This window comes from Palaemon carinicauda, chromosome 43 (assembly GCF_036898095.1).
Source record: "Palaemon carinicauda isolate YSFRI2023 chromosome 43, ASM3689809v2, whole genome shotgun sequence".
NCBI lineage: Eukaryota > Metazoa > Arthropoda > Malacostraca > Decapoda > Palaemonidae > Palaemon > Palaemon carinicauda.
In genome coordinates, this window is record NC_090767.1 from 26,695,073 (window position 1) to 26,709,504 (window position 14,432).

Here is a 14,432-nt window from a genome sequence, read left to right on the forward strand (position 1 = left end):
GCCCCTTTTGGTTCATTTTTGTTGAACATGAGTCGCTTCCGAGTCCCGTTGTTACTTTCAGCTTTAGCGAAGAATAGAGTCCAGACCTGTTTTTGTTTTTCACATTCTGATGTGTTCTTTTAACTTTACGTTATCATTACCCTGGAAAGGAATTTCCCTTTCTATCCTGGCCGTCATGTCCTCTCTTCTTCGCTAATTCCACGTTTTTAAGACCTTTGTACTTCAACGGACAGGTCATTTTTGCGCTAGTGTACTAGTGTTTTCTCACTTTGGGTTCTATTTATTTACTAGGATTGAGTCGAGGTAACCTTAGCGAGAGAGAGGCTGGAGTTTCCCTCTGTTCCCTTTTAGCTCAGTTAGCCTAATACACGTAGGCTACTTGGAATTAGATTCCACCTGCTCTTTAGAGGCTGGTTTCTCCCCCTCTCTCGTTTATAATTATTTATTTATTATTTCTTTGTCTAAGGTTACCCTATCTCCTCCTATTTACTCTAGTTCAGTTTTGATTATTTTATAGCGTTTGCAGTTCAGTCTTGCTAGAGCCAGTCCTATTATTATCCCTACTTAGGTTAGGATCCCCTATAAGGGACATTCATGGCCTGCTCTCCAAGCCGCCACCTCCGTTCCCCCTCTTCCCTCAGTCCCTCCCCATCTCCCCCGCTATGGCTTGGGGATAGAGGGGACTGGACACTTGTCTCTTTCCTTATGAGTTTCACGGAGCCCCACGCCGGAGCTCCGCCGTTGGATCTCCGTCAGCATAGAGGTTTCAGCAGGGAACGCTAGTATTATTTTATGTCCGTATAATCACCTGTTACTCACCTCCGGTGATCCCCGACGACTGGGAGCTTCTCCCCTCGTCAGGTTTCCCGGTTTTGTTTGGATACTTGCTCTGGCCCCAGTATCCTTCTCCGTCCATTCGGTCCTCCCGGAAATGCACGACACTATTGTTTTCAAGTATATCCATTACTATTTATTTTGCGACAGCTTTTACCACTCTCTCCGCTCGTCCACCGGATCTCCGGTGTACAACGGAGTAGAAATATCTACCCTAATTTTGAATACTGCACTAGATTTTGTTTTTATGTTTATCTAGCCAAGCTAGGCTTTACTCCGACGCTCCCCGGACCTCCGGGGCGCAATGGAGGGGAATTTTGAACCCTAATGCCATACCTTTAGTATTCTTAAACTACAGTACATTCTCTCCTTTAGGGTGGCGACTAGCTAGAACTAGTCTCCTTTATGCATGTCATGTGTTGCTTGCATACCCATTATCTTAAGTCTAAATATTTTAAAAAGGAGACGGTGTACTTATAATAAACCTTTATATTACAGAAAGCCCGCTGCGCCTTCAAAGGTTGTCCGGCAGCATTCAGCGACCCGGTGGGCCATGATGTTTGCCGATCACACGCTCACTGTGCGATTTCCTTCGGCCTGGAGGAGGGCCAAACTCCTTATATGGTTTGGTTCCCGGAGTCATGCTCGCTCTGCTTTGAGATGACTTCAATTCTCCTGAATGACGAGGTAAGATTTGATATAGTCATTCTCATTCAAGTTTCAAATTTCAACTTTACTGAATGATGGATAAAATTGGAAACAGTTGTTCATATCCAATTTTCTAATTTATTGATATAAACAATCTTTTTCCTTTAGTTCGTTCGAAATTATATCCTATTCCCTCTTTCAGGCGGACGAAGAAGACCTGAAGACGGCCAAGGCAAGTCTCCGGCAGTGGGTCTCCGGTTTTGGCCGTAACGCCCCCCAAGGTTGCCCTTACGTCTTAGACGGCGACATGGCATCTCGCCTATTCCCTGGCTCTCCGTCGGCGGCCGTGGAGAAAGAAGTAGCTGCCCCTATCATCGACGCCATTCGTTCTACCATGGCCCCACCGTCTGAAGAACAGCTTTCGTCAGGAAACGTCGCTTCTTTGGACATCCATCTAGAACCGATGGACGAGCAGGTTAGTGGTGCAGAGGATACGGCAGGTTCCTTTTTCTCTCCAACTCCTTCTTCTTCTTCCTCCTTCCTAGGCTTTGACAAGCCCGCTGCTTCACCTTGGGAAGGATCTCTATCAGTTCGTCCCAAGGTTAAGCCCTTAAAAGCTTCTAAACCTTCATCTAAGACTTCAAAGCCAACCCCGTCAACATCAACAGCATTGTCTCCGGTCCCTGGGCCGTCGTCTTCGCCTGACCCTTTACCAGCTGCCAAGGCTCCTCCTCCTTCTAAAGGACAGAGGAGTAAATCCGCTAGGTCAAAGAAGACGGAGCAAGACAAAAGACCTCTTTACGGACAATCTGCTGTCCAGGTTCAGGGAGGTTAGAGCAGAGAATGTATTCTCTTACCCCAAACCCCCCTACTGACTCTCAGTCAGTATCTGCCTTAGTGGCGGAGCAACTAAAACCCATTAGGGACATGATCGCAGGACTGCTCCACTCCGGATCTCAAACAGCTCCGGCTGCAGTCCCAGATACTTCAAAGCTTCCGCCGTTCAACAAGAACAACCCTTGGCGGTTTGCTCTTCATGCCCCTTATTTAGATGGTACTCTTACCATTGAAGGTCTAGGTACTCGACCCCTATCAGACCTGGAATTTTACCCAGAGGATCTCCGGTTTCCCTTCAACGGGTTTGTGCGTTTGACGGAGAACGCTCTGGTCAGAATGGACAAGGTCCCCAAGGAAACAGTCATCTTTCCGAAAGAACAGGCCCAAGCTGTCTGCTCGTACCTTATCGGACTGGGGCTGTACTAACACCAAGTTGACTCCTCATAAAGGGTCGTATACTATTTTTACCACGCCCCAGGATATCCCTTCTCCTTTCGCGGATAAGGTTGCGGAGCTAACGCTCCAAGCAGTTCAGGAGGACCTTCCCATGCCAACCATCAAAAAGAGACGGATGCTACCTCTCTTCTCATGCCAGCCACTAGGGATTTCTGGCGTGATGCTCCGTTGACCTTCACGGTCAGCAAAATAGATCCGGATTGTGCTTCCTCCTTATTTTCAGAGAAGCTACCAAAGTTGCCGGAAAACATGCTTAAATCAGAATACGAAGCAAGATCGAGACTGGCTAGATCCATCAACGCTTTAACATCATTAGAGTTGGTGGCTTCCATATACAAAGAGGAACAGATCTTCAAAGTATTGGCGAAAAGTCTGTTACAGTCCTTTCAACTGGACCTCCATGATTTCTCTTCAGCAAGGAAAAACTACAGGAAATATGTCCTGGCAGAAGCGTCTATTAGGCACGAACCTAACAGACTGATTAGGGCTTCCTGTTGGGGTACAAACCTTTTCCCTCAGGAAGAAGTGGACAAGGTGCTTCAAGAGACCGCCAGAGCTAATCAGAACCTTCGGGTGCGCTGGGGTCTATCTTCTAAGCGTAAATTGGACCCGGCGATGAAGCACCAAAACCCTAAGAAGAAACAGAAATTCTTTACCTCTTACAAAGCTGCTCGTGGTCAACAACGTATCCCTCTAGTCCAGACGTCAACTCCCTCAACGTCGAGAGCAGCTCCGCCCCAACAGTTTATGATCGTCCCCGCACCTCAAGGTGGACAATCATCCTCCACTGCAACGTGGATGTCCTCCCCAGCCTTCAATCCGGCTTACGAGTCTACCAGGGCCTTTCGAGGATACCCTAAACAGTCCGACGGTAACAGGGCTCGAGGCCAGTCCCGCCAGCGCGGCGGTGCTAGATCCAGAGGCACAACAGGAGGTAGAGGGTTCAAACCAACCCACAACCAGTGAGACGGACCGGGTAGGAGGGAGATTGTACCGGTTTCGAGACCAATGGACCTTCAGCCCTTGGGCGCACAGCATTGTTTCCAAAGGTCTGGGCTGGAAGTGGAAAAAGGGGTCTCCACCTCTGCCAGTGAACTTCTTTCAGACTCCCACCCCAGTTCTGCAAGAATACACCAAAGATCTCCTACAGAAAAATGCTATAAAGAGAGTAAGAAAACTAAAATTTCAGGGACGTCTGTTTACTGTCCCAAAGAAGAATTCTTCCACACAGAGTAATTCTGGACCTGTCCAAACTGAATTCCTACATTCTTTGCGACAGGTTCCGTATGCTGACTGTCTCTCAGGTACGGACCTTACTTCCCCGTGGGGCCGTCACCACCTCTATAGATCTTACCGACGCCTACTATCATGTTCCAGTAGCGAGAAACTTCTCTCCCTACCTAGGCTTCCGGCTAGGCAGGAAATCCTACGCATTCAAAGTGATGCCCTTCGGCCTCAGCATTGCTCTCAGGATATTGGGGGAGACAATATTGCAACAACTCAGGAACCAAGGAATAATGTTGGTAGCCTACTTGGACGATTGGCTCATTTGGGCAAATACAGTCCAAGAATGTCGCGAAGCAACATCCAAAGTGATCCGGTTACTTCAAAACCAAGGTTTTCAGGTGAATCTGAAGAAATCCCGGCTACTCCCAGCAAGTCAGTTCGAATGGCTGGGTATTCGTTGGGTCCTAATAGATCACAAACTATCCCTTCCTTCCAAGAAAGTCAAGGAGATAGCATCAATGACAAAACGGTTTATCAAAAACAAAGAGATAACAAAGCGATCTTTAGAGAGAATCCTCGGCTTACTACAATTTGCCTCAGTAACAGACGTCCTCCTAAAAGCCAAACTCAAGGACATCAACCGAGTTTGGAGGAAGAGAGCAAAAATACATTTAAGAGACAAAGTCTCAACAATCCCCTCTGTACTAATAAAGAGACTTCTTCCATGGTCGGACCCAAAGAATCTGGCCAAATCAGTTCCTCTGCAGTTTCCCCCACCCCAAGTGACGATTCATACAGACGCGTCACTCAGTGGTTGGGGGGGTTACTCCCAACACCAGATGTTTCAGGGGTCCTGGTCCCTCGTTATGAAACAATTTCATATAAATGTGTTGGAAGCAATGGCAGTACTCCTAACCTTGAAACGGTTGTCTCATCACAAGACAAGTCAAGTGAGGATAGTCTCAGACAATTCAGTGTTAGTCCACTGCATAAACAGAGGAGGATCAAAATCTCACAATCTGAATCAGGTTCTAGTAATGATTTTCACCTTGGCAGCAAAAAGAAATTGGTTCCTGTCAGCTACGCACCTGGCAGGAGTAAAAAATGTTATAGCGGATGCCTTATCCAGAACCACACCACTAGAATCGGAATGGTCCCTAGACATGAATTCGTTCCGGTGGATATCCAGACTAGTGCCGGATCTCCAGGTAGACCTGTTTGTGACAAGCTTCAATCACAAACTCCCTTGCTACATAGCCCCCAACCTGGACCCTCAGGCCTTTGCCATGGACGCATTAACTCTAGACTGGAACCTCTGGCAGAAGATTTATCTGTTCCCTCCAGTAAATCTTCTGATGAAGGTATTACACAAACTACGATCTTTCAAAGGAACAGTAGCGTTAGTAACACCCAACTGGCCCAAAAGCAACTGGTTTCCGCTCCTATTAGAGCTGAAACTCCGTCCCAAACGGATCCCACACCCGAAATTGACACAGGTAGTCCAAACACAGACTGTGTCCGCTTCCTCAAGAATAGTCCAAACCCTAACTTTGTGGACTTCATGAAATTTGCAGCTAATAAAGATGCAAATATCGATCCAGACAATGTCCTATTCATTGAATCTGACAAAAAGGACTCAACTTTTAGGCAATATGATTCGGCTGTTGAGAAATTAGCGGACTTTTTAAAGAATTCAGACATTCTTCAGATGACCCCAAATTTGGCCATTTCATTTTTCAGAACTCTGTTCGAAAAAGGTCTAGCCGCTAGTACTATCACTACGATTAAGTCAGCCTGAAAAAGATTTTTCAGGTTGGCTTCAAGTTTAATTTAGCAGATTCTTATTTTTCATCTATCCCTGAAGCTTGTGCTCGGCTTAGACCTTCTATCCGTCCACAAAGGGTCTCATGGTTTCTAAACGATGTTTTGAAACTGGCATCAACTACCAATAATGAATCCTGCTTGTACATTTCTTTACTTAGAAAAACCCTATTTCTTACAGCCATGGCCTCAGGTGCCAGAATTTCAGAATTAGCAGCTCTCTCCCATAACCCTGAGAACCTAGATTTCCTCCCGTCAGGAGAAGTACTGCTCTCCCTGGATAGAGGTTTCCTAGCTAAAAATGAAGACCCTCAAAACAGATGGTCCCCTTGGAAGATTATTCCCCTTCCACAAGATAGTTCGCTATGTCCAGTAGTGACTCTTAGGGCCTTTTTAGCTAGATCCGCCACACGTTCCTCCGGTCCCTTGTTTATTAGAGAGCAGGGAGGTACTATCTCCATTCAAGGTATTAGACAGTAAATACTTTACTTCATCAAACAGGCTAACCCGGAATCCTTTCCTCATACACACGATATCCGGGCAGTAGCCACTTCAATTAATTATTTCCTGAACATGAATTTTGATGATCTTAAAAAGTATACAGGTTGGAAATCTCCTATGGTCTTTAAACGCCACTATCTAAAAAACATACAGGCCCTAAAATTTCCTACTATAGCAGCTGGGAGTCTCATCTCACCAGATTAAAATTTCCTCCTAATTTTCATTTTTCGTCCATCATCCTCTCCTCCTCCCTTCTACCTGCCCCTCTCACCACGATGCCTCTCACCTCGGTGGCACAGATGCAGCTACCCTGCATCATTCTCTTTTGGAACGTCATTCCTAAATTATGTTCATCCTTTTGTTAACTTTTGTTTTTTTATACAGTGTATATAATATTTTTCAAGCATACTTTCACGTGTTTACAGTTATATTTTCCTATTCCTAGTGTTAAGATGTGCGGAACCCTGTTCCAATTTTGATTTAGTAAATCTGTTTACAAGTTTTTATTGGTTTTTTCCTTTTACCTTTATTAATTGTTTTGTTTGAGCTTGGAAGGCATTCTCTTGTAACTTTTCACCAGAAAAGGGATTTTGACGAAGGAAAAATCTATTTCTGGGGAGAGACCTGTGTCGCCCGGTGAAACCCTTCCCTGTTTGTTCCCACCCCGTTCCTTCCATGCCCTGGTTGGATTACATACAGAAGGATGTCAGGTGGCGCTGGTGTCGGGCGTCGGTGGGATGATCCAGGTTGGTGCAGTGGAGACCGCTGTAACGGCACACCCTTCTTGAATACATTGACGAAGGAATCATCTAAATGGAAGACGACCTGTGAATAGTGGTTATCACACGGCCTTTCTTTATACAAGACGCCCTAAAGGGTGCTCACGCGAGGGTAGTAACCTCTGCATTCCAATGCTTTATCTTTCTCTGGTATATTTGGAATATATTTATATCAGAAAAGTGACAAGAAGGACCTTTTCACCTGGCGACACAGGTCTCTCCCCCAGAAACAGGTTTTTCCTTCGTCAAAACCCCTTAATTTCTAACGAGGGTTTACTACCCACACCGCTAGTTAGCGGGGGGTAGGGAGGGTAGCTTACTACCGCTCCCCCTCAGACACACCTCTGCTTGAGCTCACTTTGCTTGGAGGAAGGACTTCAAGGGGGATAGGGCTGGCGGGCAAGTTTGGTTAAATAGCTAAGGTTTGTATAGTTAGGAAAAATACAAATTATCTACGAATTTGTCATTTGTTCCGTAACTGGAATACAAACCACACTATTTAATAGGGGTGACTCACCCATTAGGAAGGGTGAACGTCCAACCCAGTCTGGCATTTTGGCTTTACCCGGGGGCTCGTTATTCGAGTGTATAAGCACCCAAGAAATAAAGAGCCCCTGCACCTCGCTAGAACCTTGTTACGCAAGGACTGCGGCCTACGCAAGCTGTGTGTGAAAGTATGAAGAAGTGTGACTTGTCCTAGGAAGTTGTTCTGAAGTTCTTTAGAAGGAAACTTGTAGACTAGGACTTTCCCAATACCACCTCGTCAGGGTATGGGGGATGTAACAGTATTAACTTAATACTAGGAACACAAGGGAGCATGGTTTACCTGCAGTGGTTTGAGGTCAGCTATGCAGAGAACCCAGGATGCTGCCTTCCCCAAGAGAGGGGATGATGAAGAAAAGAATAAGGGCCAGTTAAACATTTTCATTCATGCAGACTAAAACCGGGTAACATTGCCCTCAACCTTCTGCTACTTGTCCAATAAGGAGCTTGAGGTTTTAAACCAGCTGTTGTGCAGCCACCACAGGGCCGATAGAGAACATATCGAGCCTCCTGTGGGTCACGTCTTGCAGGTAGTGGGCTGTGAACATTGTTTGACGCTTCCACACCCCCGCTTGCAGGACCTGCTTCACAGAGAAATTTCTTTTGAAGGCCAGGGACGTAGCTATGCCCCTGACATCATGTGCTCTAGGGCGACATGACGGAGGAGGATCTGGATTCAAGGCCAGATCAATGACCCTACGAATCCAAGCAGAGATGGTGTTCTTGGTGACCCTCCTCTTAGTCCTTCCTGTGCTGACGAATAGAGCTGACACATGAGGATGGACTGCAGCTGTTCTTTTGAGGTAGAGCCTCAAACTCCTTACTGGGCATAGTAAGAGATGGTCTGGGTCATCTCTTACTGGGCATAGTAAGAGATGGTCTGGGTCATCTGTTACAGAGCGGAGACTAGAAATCCGGAAGGAGTCGAATCGAGGAACCGCTACTCCAGGATTCTGAGTCTTAGTAATAAACTCAGGGACGAAGCTGAACATTACCTCCTCCCATCCCCTTGAATGGGCAATGTCATACGAGAGACCATGAAGTTCTCTGACTCGCTTGGCCGAAGCCAAAGCTAGCAGGAACACTGTCTTCCAGGTTAGGCGGCGATCTGATTCCTGGCGTAATGGTTCATAGGGAGGTCTCTAAAGAGACCTGAGAACTCGAACCACGTTCCAAGGGGGAGGTCTCACTTCCGACTGAGGGCAGGTAAGTTCATAACTACGTATGAGTAGAGAAAGTTCTAGCAATGAAGAAATGTCCATTCCTTTCAGCCTGAAGGCTAGACTTAAGGCTGAGCGATAGCCTTTCACTGCCGAGACTGAAAGGCGCATTTCTTTAAGCAAATATACGAGGAACTCCGCTATTGTTAGAATAGTGGCATCAAGTGGAGAGATACCCCTTCCACGACACCAATCACAGAAGACTTTCCACTTTGCCTGGTAGACTGCTGAAGATGACTTTCGCAGGTGTCCAGACATCCTGACAGCAACTTGCTGCGAAAATCCTCTCTCAGAGAGGAGATGCTGGACAGTCTCCAGACGTGAAGTCGTAGCGAAGCTACGGCTTTGTGGAAGATGTTGGCATGTGGTTGCTTGAGAAGATTGTGTCGTGGAGGGAGCTCTCTTGGTAGCTCCGTTAGGAGTTGCAGAAGGTCCGGGAACCATTCCACGTGATGCCATAGCGGAGCTATGAGTGTCATTGAAAGATTGACCGATGTTCTGGTCTTGTTGAGTACCCTCCTCATCAGACTGAACGGGGGAAAGGCGTAAACATCTATGTTGTCCCACCGTTGCTGGAAAGCATCTTGCCAGAGAGCTTTGGGGTCAGGGGCTGGGGAGCAGTACAGCGGGAGCCTGAAGTTCAGGGCCGTTGCGAACAGATCCACAGTCGGAGAACCCCACAAAGTCAGGACTTTGTTGGCTACTAGATGATCCAAAGACCACTCGGTACTCACTATCTTAGACGCTCTGCTCAGATTGTCAGCAAGCACATTCCTTTTGCCTGGAATGAAGCGTGCCGATAGTGGTATCGAGTGGATTTCGGCCCATCTCAGTATCTCTACTGCTAGATGTGATAGTTGCTGTGAAAAAGTACCTCCTTGTTTGTTGATGTAGGCCACTACTGTGGTGTTGTCGCTCATCACCACCAGAGTGACTTGCCAGGTACTAGTGGAACTGTTGAAGGGCCAGAAAGACAGCCTTCATCTCTAGGAGATTTATGTGGAGGTACTTCTCTGACTCTGACCAGAGGCCTGAGGTCGTGTGGTGCAGCACATGGGGCCTCACCCCTTCTTTTGATGTATCTGAGAAGAGCATCAAGTCCTGGGGGAGGGACAAGAAGGTCGACACCCTTTAGTAGATTCTCGTCTGCTACCCACCACTCGAAGTCCGTCCGTTCTTCTGGTCCCATGAGATCGCAATGTCCGGGGAAACGAAGGCCTCATTCCAGTTGGACTTTAGCCATTATTGGAGAGATCGTATCCTCTCAGGCAGGCATTGAGAACTAGATGGGCCATGGATGATAGGTGCCCAAGGAGTGGGAGTTCTTGTATGAGGAAAGGTCTTGCAACCTTCCTCAGCTTCACTACCCTCTCGTGTGATGGGAAGGCTTTGTGAAGATTGGTGTCTATTATCATTCCTAAGTATACCAGTCGTTAAGAGGGAAGCAGAGATGACTTCTTGGAGTTAACCAAGATTCACAGATCTTGGCAAAGTCCCAGAAGTTTGTAACTGTGCTGAAGAAAGGGCGCCACCGATTCTGCTACACTCAGCCACACTTCCAGATAGCATAGGAGACGGATGCCGATTCTGTGAGCCCAAAATGACACTAGGGTGAACACTCTCGTGAAAACGTGAGGTGCTGTGGAAAGACCGAAGCACAGTACCTTGAACTGGTATTTCTTGTTGTCTAGTGTGATTTTGAGATACTTCTTTGAAGACGGATGGATTGGGATCTGGAAGTATGCATCCTTTAGATCTAGGGTGCACATGAAGTCCTGCGGTCTTACCCCTTGTTTGACTTAAAATGAATGAATTATTTTTTTTGTGTGTGTGTGACTATGCAATCTAGAGGAGGGGCCTCTTTCTGATGTTAAAATGAGAATGTAGAGATAGGTAATATTGTTTTACAATCCCTTTGATCCTAGCTGAAGTGACCTGTCAAATTGCATTTGAATTCAGCCCAAATATTTACACTTATGTTGGTCTTTATTTATACTTGTATATGTAGATTAAATATTTAGTTTTGATTCCAAAGAGGTTCTGTATAAAGAGATATATCTCTCCTGGTTTTGTAAACCTGTATTTTCACATATGAAATTTGTTTTTCTCTCAATTATTTGAATAATTTTTTTTTAATCCTATTTCAATGCACTTCCTCACCTAAGATATTCCCCGTTCAAGCCTGAAGTTTGTTTTTCTTTGTAACATTTTTTTCTCTCCTAATATTTGTAATATTCAAATAACTTGAAATATAATGAGGAAACCTGCTACCTAGAAAGCATATTGCTCATCTTATTTAGAACTTCATGCATAGCACTGCAAAGAGAGACGGGGAACCAAAAAAAGATAATAGGGAAATTTCAGGTTCTTGCTGGGTCCCCTTGCCTAGTATAAAAAATTGAGGGGTGGTGCCCATTGCCCAGCTCTCTTGATTGTTTACCTTTTACCCAGGTTTATGATTATTCCATCATATCATCTTTTTGTTTAGTGAATGTTGGAGTGTGGTTGGCATTCAGACACTAGGCAGTCTGCGTGCTACATCTGGCCACAGTCCGCAAACCAATAAACAGTATCCGTGCTGAACGAGGTTTAACAAACTTGTTCAGAGCTGAGAGGTCGATGACTGGTCTCAAGCCTCCAGACGCCTTTATCACATAAACGAGTCGACTGGAAAAGCCTGGGGAGTCGCCGAGGAATTTTTAGAGAGTGCTCTTCTTCAACGTGGTCTGGACTTCAGCCTGAAGAGCCAGCTTCTTTGCAGAATCCTTTGCATAGGAGCTAGTTGACACTAGTGTCTTGATCAGTGGGGGGAGAGATTGAGTGAACGGGATGCGATACCCTGAACTAATCACGGAGACTATCCAGGGTTCGGCCCCAAGCTGCATCCAGCTCTTCGGGCAGCAATGCAGGCATTCCCCCACTGGTGGACAAGCAGGGGAATCACATAGCATTTGCGGCCACGGCCGACTCCTCTAGGATACTTCCCTCCACAGGACTACTTGGAGCCTTGTTTGACTTGACAGGTAAGGGGCTTTTAGACACCTTGTTGTCTGTTGCCGCAGTCCTGTTCAGCGTTGGTTTCTGTTGTTTCGTCTGCGGGAGAGAACGTAGTCCGTAGGGGCGGGATGTCAAGGTCCTATGGAGGAGGGAGTCCTGGTAGGACTTCCTCCATCTCTCCGCAGCTCGCTCGACATCCCCCAGCTTGAACAAAGGGGAACCCTTCAGAGAGGAGTTTTGGAATTTCGCTATCTCGCAGTTTGGGACTTGGAAATGGAATCTCTCGATTATTGCATCTCTAAGCCTTAAGATGGCGTTCGCCCACAAGTTCACTACTTGGTGGGCAACGAACTCAATAGTCCAAATACCCGACAGGAGGAAAGTCTCCATCCCTTTCCGGGAGTCTTCTTTGGAAAAACCCTTTGTTTGCACCAGGTTTCTCACTGATCCCAACCATAGATCCAGCCAAAAAGTAGCCTGCATGGCATACTTCGCCACTTTCTCTTTGCTTAGAATTTCCGAAGCTGAGAAGTCAACTTGAAGCCCGAAGAGTCTCTTTAGAGAGATCCCCTTCGTAAGTTCCTCTAAGGGCCGGGAGACACTCGTCAAGGACCTCTTAAAAATTTCTCTGCTGGACACTCAGATGTTGCAGTAGTTTTAAGGATGAGCCTGATCGAAGAGAGCTAGAGGACTCGGAGAGCTGGGCAGACACCTTACGCCGGGCACTCTTCAGTCCCTGAGACCTTCGCTGTTCTTGGGAGCTTCCGAGTGCCAAAGACGTGGTCCAAGACCATGACCTTGCCCTCCTGAGGAGCCATCAATGGGTCTGCCAACCCACTGAGTGAACTCATGCAAGCTAGAACCTGCCGGATGCCATGTTCTGACTCTTTCTGTTCAGCTTCTGAAGAAGGACTGGCAGCCGAATCGTTGTCTTCCACGCACGATACATCACCTCGGGGTGGGTCGTGGTCGTTATCGAAGTGGTCAAATGTAGACTGCTTGACCCACTCCGCAGGTCTTGTAATCCCCAATGAGGACTTTGGCAGAGTTTTTGAATCCTTAGACTCTTTCCTCGGAGGGAAGAAAGTCTCTAGCACACGAGGTTTGGATGGAACGACCTTCTGTTGGTCACCCGTAGGGGGAAGGATGGACTCTTCCATGGGTTTCGAGACTACTCTGTGGTCTCGTGGGACTTCCTCAATGAGCAAAGGACAGAAAGAGTCACATAAGGACTCTTCCCTGAGAGAGAGAACTCTGACTGAATCGATGAGTGAGGAGCAGGAGGGTGAGGAGAAGTGGGCATGGCAACACTTTACTTCCCCTTGGACGACCTGACGGGGGTCAGCTTGACCCTATATGAAGCTACAGTACTTTATCAGGGACTCCTCTTTTCCGCTTCAGGGGAGAAGAAGAAACCAAAGTTTCTTGACGGGGAGGGACCGTGGATCTTCGCCGTGGGTCTGGAAATGTAGAGAAAGATTCTTCCAGGGGAATCCTGGGAGTTCCCGAAGGATAAGCAGGTGGGATACCTGCCGTAAAGGCCTGGGTTACTGACCTAACCAAGGTTCCAAACTCAATATTTTGGAACATAGAGATAACATTAAACTATGAATAAAAAACTCAAAATCATAATGTATTGATATAAAGAGAACAACAAACTATGAATAAAACATGATCTTGCAAATCACGGCTGCAGACCGATTGTGGCACTGTCGGAAAGTTACCCTATATAGAACGACGAAGAGGGACCCCACAAGGGAGCCTTATCTGACATCCAGGAGGAGTTAGAGGGAGGATGCGGAGCTGCAGTCTCCTTCCGAACAACAGGAATCGACCGTGAAGGTGGTCTCTTCGGAATCTTGAATTCCTGCAGCTTGCTTTTTTCCGCTCTTCCAGGCGAGCGTGATGTTCTGCATTTGCGGAGAGGAGAACGAGGCAACGGTGAATGATGGGGAGGAGACTTTCGTCTCTCGGGTGGGAGTTCAAGAGCTCGAGGAGGAGAAGGTCTTGCAGGCCTCTCTTCCCACAATTGACGACGCTCAAATCAGTGCTGGAGATCTAACGAACGTTAGCACCTATCGGGAGGCTGGTTCTTGGAGCCGATGTGCTATAGTAGCCCAGTCATGAGCATCCGTCTGTTGGCTATCATCTGAGCGATCAGTGCATCGGCGAGCAGTGAGGAGCGCACGTCTGGCGACGTTTGCTTTCCTCTTTTGGAGAGCGATAAGTCGTTGGGGAACAACAGGAAAGAGACAGGTGTGCAGCCAAAGGCTGCTGACGAGCTGGAGAAGAACAGGCTGCTGACTTGCCAATCGACGAGCCCAGGGCAGGTACGCATGGCTGGCAGGGAAGGCACACACAAACTGAAAAGAAAAAACAAAAAAGTGATCAGTAATGGCTGTCCAAATTGGTGAGGAGGAGGAGCAGTAACAACCGTTCTCCCTCCGAGCCAAAAGCAAAGTACAGTCGCAGGTGTGTAGTTGAGAGAGGAAGATACTAAACCCCCCCCCCCTCCCTCCGCTAGCTAGCAGTATGGTTGGTTAACCCTCGCTGAATTCTATTGGCTTTT

The 14,432-nt window shown here is 47.0% G+C and overlaps 1 long non-coding RNA gene across 1 annotated transcript in view; it reads right to left on the reverse strand.

Annotated features, from left to right (window-relative positions):
• Window positions 1-14,432, reverse strand: part of LOC137633918 (uncharacterized) — a 52,082-nt gene that overhangs the window by 14,557 nt on the left and 23,093 nt on the right. The window lies entirely within an intron of this gene.